Raw genomic sequence first — 10,214 nt, forward strand, 5'->3', positions numbered from 1 at the left:
ATGACTGTGGGAAAGCAAGTTTACGGAGTGCAGCTTCCATAAATGCCCATTTGACTCTATCAGGAGCCTTCTTAGCATCAATGCTTTAGAGGTGCAGGCAGTGTGGATGGCGTGGAAAAGTCTAGTTGTGTTGGTCTTCCCCTCTCTCCCTTGGTCAAAACCCACTTGTTCAGGGCCTACTAAAGAGGGGATGATGGATTTAATCCTATTGGTGAGCAGTTTGGCCCATAGTTTCAGGTCTTGGTCTAGTAAGGAAATTGGCCTGTAACTTCCACAATCTGTGGGATTCTTCCCTACTTTAGGTATTAGTGTAATAAAGGCTTCTTGGGCCTGTCTTGGAAGAACGCCGCCTGAGAGAAGATTATTGCAGACCTTTGTCAAGTGAGATACTAGCACCTCATGTAAGGTTTTGAATAGTGTAGGGCGAAACCATCCAGGCCTGGACTCTTTTTAGGGGAGAAGCTGAACGAATTGAGAGGTAGGTTTTAAGCTTTGCCCTCAGGATCACCAGTTCTTCCTGCAGGAGAAGTGATTTGGATAGTTTTTGGATCTTCTCCACTGCCACGATCTGTTGTAGAATGCTATCAACTTCTTTTTGTTTATCCTTTTTTAGTTTGGTGCCAAGAGCGATAAGTGTACCCCTAATGTAGACTTTATGAGCCTCCCAGACTATCGGTGCCTTCATCTCTTCTACTGAGTTTAAATCGAAATACTCTGAGATGTTTATTGATTTCCTGACAGGTTTTTTCATCGCTAAGAAGAGATTCATTTAATCTCCATGACCATTCCTTTTTGGGTAACTGCTTGATGGAAAGTGTGATGGAACACGGGGCGCGGTCAGAGATGGTGATATTGCCTATGGAAGCTGATCTTGTCTGCAACAACACTGGTTTGGTGGCTAGTATGTAGTCTAGTCTCTGAAAAGAGTTGTGAGTGGTTGACTTAAGGGGACACTGACAGGCCCTATAAACATATTTTGATATTCCTATGCAGTCATAGGTCTATTAAGTGTATTCCAATTATATAAAAGTACCCCCTGTCCGCATTATAAACCATGTAAAAACAACTTTATATTGATCTGTCAATCACCTTCCTTTGTGCCCAAGGGGCGGTTTTTCTCCTACCTTCCTGCCCAGCTGCGCCTCAACTGTGGATTCCTACCGCCGCCCAGCTCATTATTATTCACTGCGCTGGGCGGCTCTTACATTCCCCGATCCTATCAGATCAAAGGAGGAGAGATCCTGGGCAGGCGCAGCAGGAGACACAGAGAGCAGCCGAATAGAAGACAACGGGACGCAGGCACATTAAATTTCAGGCTTGGGAGGGTGTCTGATACAGGTATCCGGCGCATGCGCAGATGGTCCGATTGAGGCCGATGCCCATAAGTCTCTATCGGGCATGCATGGGATCTGACGGGGGAATGTAAGAGGCGCTGTCACGGACGGTGTACAGGAAACAAGACAAAGCAACATGCATATATGACTGAGTGGATCCAAAGCTAAGGAACCAAAAGGGAGACCCCTGCACAAGACCTGAGACTATCCCTGGCTGCTCAGCCTATGCAAAGATCCGAAAGGTGGAGGTTTGCATATCCACGTACCTCGACTATATAACCCCTGAACACCCTACAATAGTGAGGGGACACGACCACCAGCTCCCTACTCCAGACACGGAGGGAGTCAGGGTCACCTGGGATCCAGCAAACAGAAAATAACAGATAAATGTTCAGCACTTAACTTTGTAGCAGACAGGAAAACAAGATCAGCATGCACACACACTCCAGGAGGAAGTATAAGCCACCCAGCAATGCACCATGGGGAGGGATTTAAAGGGAAGCAATCAGTCCAACTCCATGACAGCTGAGAGAGGCTAACGAGATGAGGAACTGAACAGCACAACAAAGAGAACTCAAGGAGGAGGTTCTGAAAGGCCTCTGTCAGAGCTTCTCAGCTGTCTGGTTGTGACAGTACCCCTCCCTCTACGAGTGGACTCCGGACACTCAGAGCCCACCTTCTCAGGATGGGACCTATGGAAAGCCCTGATGAGACGAGAGGCCTTAATGTCCGTCACTGGGACCCACATCCTCTCCTCAGGACCATAACCCTCCCAATGAACAAGGTACTAAAGAGAACCGCGAACAAGACGAGAATCCACAATCCTAGAGACCTGAAATTCAAGATTCCCATCAACCATAATCGGAGGAGGAGGCAAAGACGAGGGTACAATGGGTTGAACATAAGTTTTCAATAAGGACTTATGAAAAACATTATGGATCTTCCAAGTCTAAGGAAGATCAAGATGGTAGGCAACAGGATTGATGACAGACAGGATTTTGTAAGGCCCAATAAACCTAGGACCCAACTTCCAGGAGGGAACCTTCAATTTGATATTCTTGGTAGACAACCACACCAGATCACCAACATTCAGGTCCGGACCAAGCACACGTCTCTTATCTGCCACACGCTTATATCTCTCACTCATGCTCTTTAGATTATCCTGAATCTTTTGCCAAATAGATGACAAAGACGAGGAGAATCTGTCCTCATCAGGTAAACCAGAAGACCCCTCTCCCGAGAAAGCCCCAAACTGCGGATGAAACCCATATGCACCAAAAAATGGTGACTTATCAGAGGACTCCTGACGACGGTTATTTAAAGCAAACTCAGCAAGGGACAAAAAAGAACACCAATCCTCTTGATTCTCCGCCACAAAACAGCGCAGATATGTCTCCAGATTCTGATTGACGCGCTCTGTCTGGCCATTCGACTGCGGGTGGAAAGCAGAAGAGAATGACAACCGATCCCCCAAGCGAGAACAGAAAGCCTTCCAGAATCTGGAAACAAACTGCGTGCCCCTATCAGAGACTATGTCTGAAGGAATACCGTGCAATTTGACAATGTGATCAATAAATGCCTGCGCCAGCGTCTTAGCATTGGGCAAACCAGGAAAAGGGATGAAATGCACCATTTTGCTAAAACAGTCCACCACCACCAGAATCACAGTCTTCCCCGAGGAACGAGGCAGGTCCGTGATAAAGTCCATGGACAGATGTGTCCAAGGACGGGAAGGAATGGGTAAGGGAAGGAGAGGACCTGATGGCCGTGAATGAGGGACTTTAGCACGAGCGCAAGTCTCGCAGGCTGCCACAAAACCCTCAACCGACTTACGAAGCGCAGGCCACCAGAATCTCTGAGCGATGAGATCCAGTGTGGCTCTTGCCCCCGGGTGCCCAGCAAGGACCGTATCGTGGTGTTCCTTAAAAATCTTGTGTCTTAAAGTGAGAGGCACAAACAACCTCCCAGGAGGACAAAGATCAGGAGCCTCTGACTGGGCTGCCTGCACCTCTGCCTCCAATTCAGAAAAAAGAGCAGAGACCACCACACCTTCAGCCAAAATGGGACCCGGGTCTTCAAAATTCCCGCCTCCCGGAAAACAATGTGACAGGGCATCTGCCTTCACATTCTTAACTCCAGGGCGGAACGTGACCACAAGATTAAACCTAGAAAAGAACAAAGACCATCTGGCCTGTCTCGGGTTCAGACGCTTGGCTGACTCCAAGTAGGCCAGATTTTTATGGTCAGTAAATACGGTAATAGGGTGTCTGGCTCCCTCTAGCCAATGGCGCCATTCCTCAAAAGCCAACTTGATGGCCAACAATTCCCTATCTCCCACATCGTAATTTCTCTCTGCGGAGGAGAGTTTTTTCGAGAAAAAGGCACACGGTCGCCATTTGGCAGGAGAGGAACCCTGAGACAAGACCGCCCCCACACCCACCTCAGAAGCATCAACCTCAACTATGAAGGGTAAAGAAATATCAGGTTGCACCAAGATGGGAGCGGAAGCAAAACTCTCCTTGATATTAGAAAAAGCCTTACGCGCCTCTACTGACCAAGAAGAAAAATCTACCCCCTTTCTGGTCATATCAGTGAGTGGTTTAACAATAGAGGAATAATTCAAAATAAACTTCCTGTAATAATTGGCAAAGCCCAAAAACCGCATCAGCGCCTTCTGATTCTCAGGAAGCTCCCACTCAAGCACAGCGCGGACCTTCTCGGGGTCCATGCGAAAACCAGTAGCGGAGAGAAGAAACCCCAGAAATTGAATTTCTGGAACCGCAAACACACATTTTTCCAGTTTCGCATATAATTTATTCTCCCGCAGGATGAGCAAGACCTGACGTAAATGTTCCTTATGAGTTTTGAAATCAGGAGAAAAAATCTAAATGTCATCCAAATACACTAATACAAATTTTCCCATCAAATGATAAAAAATGCTGTTCACGAAATGCTGAAAAACGGCTGGGGCATTCATCAAACCAAAAGGCATAACCAAATTCTCAAAATGGCCCTCAGGTGTATTGAAGGCCGACTTCCATTCGTCCCCTTCTCTGACCCTGACCAGGTTGTATGCCCCTCTTAGATCTAACTTGGAAAATACTTTAGCCCCAACAACCTGGTTAAACAGGTCCGGGATCAGAGGAAGCGGATAAGGGTCACGAATTGTGATATTGTTCAGCTCCCTGAAATCCAGACAAGGTCTTAAAGAACCATCTTTTTTCTTAACAAAGAAAAAACCAGCGGCAACAGGTGACTTAGAGGGTCGTATGTGTCCTTTTCTCAGACTCTCAGAGATATAAGCACGCATAGCGATCCTCTCAGGTTGGGAAAGATTGTATAAATGAGATTTAAGCAGTTTGGCGCCTGGGATGAGATTAATAGGGCAATCGTACTCCCTGTGCGGGGGCAAGTCCTGAACTCCACTCTCAGAGAAGACATCCGAAAATTCAGAGAGAAAAGATGGTACAGTCTTAGTAGCAACCTCAGAAACAGATGTCGTGAGGCAATTCTCTCTGCAAAAGTCACTCCAACCATTTATTTGCCTCACTTGCCAATCAATGGTGGGGTTATGTTTAGTGAGCCAGGGTAGCCCCAACACTAGAGGAGTCGGCAAACCGCTAAGGACGAAACATGACACATCCTCAACATGAGCATCACTCACAATTAAACGGATATTGTGAACTATGCCCTTTAATGATTTCTGAGAAAGTGGAGCGGAATCAATAGCAAAAACAGGAATATCCTTTCCCAAAGTGCGCACCTGGAAACCATGAGTTATCGCAAATTGATTATCAATGAGATTGACCGCTGCTCCACTATCCACAAAAATCTCACAAAAAATGTTCTTGCTCTCTAGCGCCACCCTAGCCGGCAGGACATAACGGGAACTACAAGCAAACGGAAACCCTTCAATTTCCGCTTCAACCCTGCCAATAGTAACAGACGGAACATTTTTAAAAGATTTTTTCCTGTTTGTTTCTTTATTACTCCCAGAAAACTGCCTGAATCTCCTAGAGGGACAAATATTTGCCAAATGATTTATACCTCCACAACAAAAACAAACCCTCCCATGCGAGCTGAATCTTCTATTGTCAGAAGCAATAAACCCCAGCTGCATGGGCTCCTGCTCAGAAGGGGCCGACAGCGACTGAGACCCCTGCGCACAGAATGGGACCGCTGCACTGTCCTGGGACTGAGTATGACAGGAAGGGGACATCTCTCCTCTCTCTCTAAGACGCCTGTCAATACGAACGGCCTGAGACATAGCAGAGTCCAAAGAAATAGGCCTCTCATGAAAGGCAAATGCATCTTTCAATCCCTCTGAAAGACCATGGCAAAATTGACTTCGGAGTGCCGCATCATTCCAACCAGTATCAGCTGCCCATCTCCGAAATTCTGAGCAGTATATCTCTGCGGATTGTTTACCCTGGCATAATAGACGTAGTCTAGACTCAGCCAAAGCAACACGATCCAGATCATCATATATCTGACCCAGGGCTAAAAATAATTCATCCACTGAACGGAGAGGCCGTGCCCCCTCCGGCAGCGAAAAGGCCCAGGACTGAGCGTTACCTCTGAGCAGCGATATAATGATCCCCACCCTCCGTTCCTCATCACCAGAGGAATGGGGAAGAAGGCGAAAATGGAGTTTGCAAGCCTCTCTAAAACGCACAAAATTCTCACTACCCCCGGAGAACGTATCCGGGAGCGAGATCTTAGACTCAGAACAAACTCCATGAACGCAAGCTGAACCGGTCACTTGAAGCTGAGAAAAAGTCTTACGGAGATCAGCTACCTCCAATGAAAGACCCTGGAGGCGTTCAGCCAAAAGTGAAACCGGATCCATGCTTGAGATGGTTTTGGCGGCTTATAATGTCACGGACGGTGTACAGGAAACAAGACAAAGCAACATGCATATCTGACTGAGTGGATCCAAAGCTAAGGAACCAAAAGGGAGACCCCTGCACAAGACCTGAGACTTTCCCTGGCTGCTCAGCCTATGCAAAGATCCGAAAGGTGGAGGTTTGCATATCCACGTACCTCGACTATATAACCCCTGAACACCCTACAATAGTGAGGGGACACGACCACCGGCTCCCTACTCCAGACACGGAGGGAGTCAGGGTCACCTGGGATCCAGCAAACAGAAAATAACAGATAAATGTTCAGCACTTAACTTTGTAGCAGACAGGAAAACAAGATCAGCATGCACACACACTCCAAGAAGAAGTATAAGCCGCCCAGTAATGCACCATGGGGAGGGATTTAAAGGGAAGCAATCAGTCCAACTCCATGACAGCTGAGAGAGGCTAACGAGATGAGGAACTGAACAGCACAACAAAGAGAACTCAAGGAGGAGGTTCTGAAAGGCATCTGTCAGAGCTTCTCAGCTGTCTGGTTGTGACAGGCGCCCAGCGCAGTGAATAATAATGAGCTGGGCGGCGGTAGGAGAAAAACCTCCCCTTGGGCACAAAGGAAGGTGATTGACAGATGAATATAAAGTTGTTTTTACATGGTTTAAAATGCAGACAGGGGGTACTCTTATATCATTGGAATACACTTTAAAAGACCTATGACTGCATAGGAATATCAAAATATGTTTTTAGGGCCTGTCAGTTTCCCTTTAAAGGGGTTGTCCGGTTTCAGAGCTGGACTTAGACATATCCCCATTTTCACCCCGGCATCCCCCCTGACTTGAGTATTGGAGCAGTTCATGCTCCGATGCTCTCCTTTGCCCTGCACTAAATCGCGCAGGGCAAAGGCATTTTTAGGAGTTCTGGTGACGTACCGGGGCTCTCCATGGGGCTGCCAGGAAGTGGCGGTGACATCAACGGCACTGATGGGCAGGCTTTTGTGCTGCCCTAGCCAGTAAAATGGCTAGGGCAGCGCTAAAGCCCGCCCATCAGAGCCAGTGACGTCACCGAACACGGAAGCTTCAACCTGGCAGTGTGTTATTGTAAATAAAAGAGCCCTTGCCCTGTGCGATTTAGCGCAGTGCAAGGGCGCACATCGGAGCATGAAATGCTAGCCTCAGGGGGCTTGCCTGGGTGAAAATAAGTGTATGTCCAGGTTCAGCTCTGAACCCGTACAACCCCATTAAAGGTATAATCCGTTGTTTGAGGATGGAGTTGTCTTCACAGATCAATTAAGCCTATTTCCTGCAATTTAGCATGAAGTTTGCCCATTGCTCTCGGTGTGATACTAGAGCGCTGTGACGATGAGTCCAGCAGGGGATTCAATACTAAATTTAAATCCCCACCTAAGATGATTTGACCTTCAGTGAACATCTTTAGGTCTTCCAGGACCTGTAGTAACCATGGAATCTGTTTCGTAATAGGGACATAGATATTCGCGAATGTGTATTTCCCGGACGCCACAGACCCCTTAAGTCTTGTTCAAATAAGTGACTACTTCAGATGGATCGACAAGCGCATCAGGGGAGTCTGGCCGAACATCCAGGTCAAAACGTAAAAGGCAGGTGCCTTCTCGCACATCCAGGGCTCCCAGCTTAGTCGCCGCTGCGGTACACCAGGAGGTCGTCTCGGTACCCGGTCCTTCAGTAGTGGCAGAGTCTTCAACACTCGGTGAGTACCAGTATACTGGGGCATGGGGGGCGGGAGGTGTTGGGACAAACATAGAGTCATTATTGAAGGCGCTGTTGGAAAAGATGCCCCAATCTTACCAGCCCCCTTCACCTCCTTCTCAGAAGCTTGCACCCAATTTAGCTGGGGTCCATAAGGACTCCTTTTTCTGTGGCGTCAGTCCTCTGGGATGCCATGTAGAGGAGTCAGTTACAGACAAGATTTGGGCTAACCAGTATGTTGATATTTGGTCCCTGGTATCGGTGTACCAGCATACCATAGACAGAGAGTGGCGGGTATCTGACAAGCCTTATGAGCGTAGGCCCAAGGTAGCCAAGATCATGAATAATTGGTTGCAGGCTTTTTCGGTTTTGGGATGCATCATGGGTCAGAAACACACCGAGCCTTTCTTCTGAGCTTTTCGTCTACCAGGACACGATATACAGCGCCTACAATGGCCATGGCGGTAGCGCCTGGTGGCGGTATGACGAAGAATTCCGCCGACGTTTGGCGTTGCATCCGGATATTGGTTGGGCGGTCAACAGGTCAATGGGTCTTGGATTCCTCTAAACCAGGTGGCGGGATCGGTTTGTCCGGTTCGCCTGATTTCCGAATACATGGCGCAGACTGCTCAATGAGGTGAAGAAGAATCCTAGAGTGTCAGCTAAAGACTTACAAAAGTCTCTGGCATATGCTAACGTCCCTGTTAGCGAATCTACGATACGTAAAACACCAAACAAGAATGGATTTCATGGGAGGACACCACAGAGGAAGCCACTGCTATCCAAAAAAACATTGCTGCACGTTTACAGTTTACACAAGAGCAGCTGGATGTTCCACAGCAGTACTGGCAAAATATTCTGTGGACAGATGAAACCAAAGTTGATTTGTTTGGAAGAAACACACAACACTATGTGTGGAGAAAAAGAGGCACAGCACCCCAACATCAAAACCTCATCCCGACTGTGAAGTATGGTGGTGGGGGCATCATGGTTTGGGGCTGCTTTGCTACGTCAGGGCCTGGACGGATTGCTATCATCGAAGGAAAAATGAATTCCCAAGTATATCAAGACATTTTGTAGGAGAACTTAAGGCCATCTGTCCACCAGCTGAGGCTCAACAGAAGATGGGTGCTGCAACAGGACAACGACCCAAAGCATAGAAGTAAATCAACAACAGAATGGCTTAAACAGAAGAAAATACGCCTTCTGGAGTGACCCAGGGGACTGGTGGGGTGGGGGTGGGGGGGCAAGTGGCAGGGGGGGGTCTGGGGTCTGATAGATGGATAGATGGAAGTTTTGAATAAAAGTACTTTTTTTATTTTTTTTCCTAACTTACTTTTTCCTTCTTTCCCTGCCTAACGGTGCCTCTCCCTCACTGACCCTAACCTACTTGGGTGGGTGCAGGAGGGTGATGGATGGCGATTAGGGGGATGCAGGAGCTGGTGCTGGACGATGCAGCCGGGTGCTCGTGCAGAACAAGAAGAGGAGGGGAGAGAGGAGCGCAGGAAGTTTGAATCTCGCGCCTCTCTCCCCTGCACCAATCAGACCCCTGGACAGCAGTGCTCAGCACCAGGGCCAGCACCGCCTCTTCAAATCTTCGTACTGCGATTGGTGGTGTATAATTACGCCACCGATTGCAGTCTTTTTCCGGTTCATCGGGTCACAGGACACCCGAATGGACCGGAAACGCAGAAAACCGCAGGTCAGAATTGACCTGCGGTTTCCACCCGCATTGTTACGGGATGCCGGCTGAATGATTTCAGCCGGCATCCTGTTGCGATTAACCCCCGCGGCGCCGGAATCCCGATTTTAAGTTAGGACGTACTGGTACGTCCTGTGTCCTTAAGGGGTTAATCCTTTATGCTGTTATATCTTCTGCTAAGTTGTAGGGATAGGACTTAATCCCAATCTCAGTCTGTGCTGCCGTAGGACGATCAGGAATAGAAATTGTATGGGGGGGGGGGGGATTGTTGCCCCATGCAGTATAATGTCCCCTTGTCCCCAGCCTCCTCGTACAGTAAAATGTCACCTTGTGGCCCCATACAATATAATGTCACCTTGGCCCCAGCCCCCTCATACATAGTGTTATATATTTTAATATGCACCTTGTATTTTGTTATGCACGTGATTCAGTCAGTGCCGACCAGAAATCCCCCCCGGTCCTTGGTGCAAAAAAGATTGGGGACCATTAGATAACACGTCTCATAAAGTGAGTGTGTTAACTCTACTACATCTGTAGGTTGTGCTCTGGCTACTTAGGCATGCCTCCTTCTTCCTATCTACTTGTGTTTTGC

Source organism: Bufo gargarizans, chromosome 8 (genome assembly GCF_014858855.1).
Source record: "Bufo gargarizans isolate SCDJY-AF-19 chromosome 8, ASM1485885v1, whole genome shotgun sequence".
Taxonomy (NCBI): domain Eukaryota; kingdom Metazoa; phylum Chordata; class Amphibia; order Anura; family Bufonidae; genus Bufo; species Bufo gargarizans.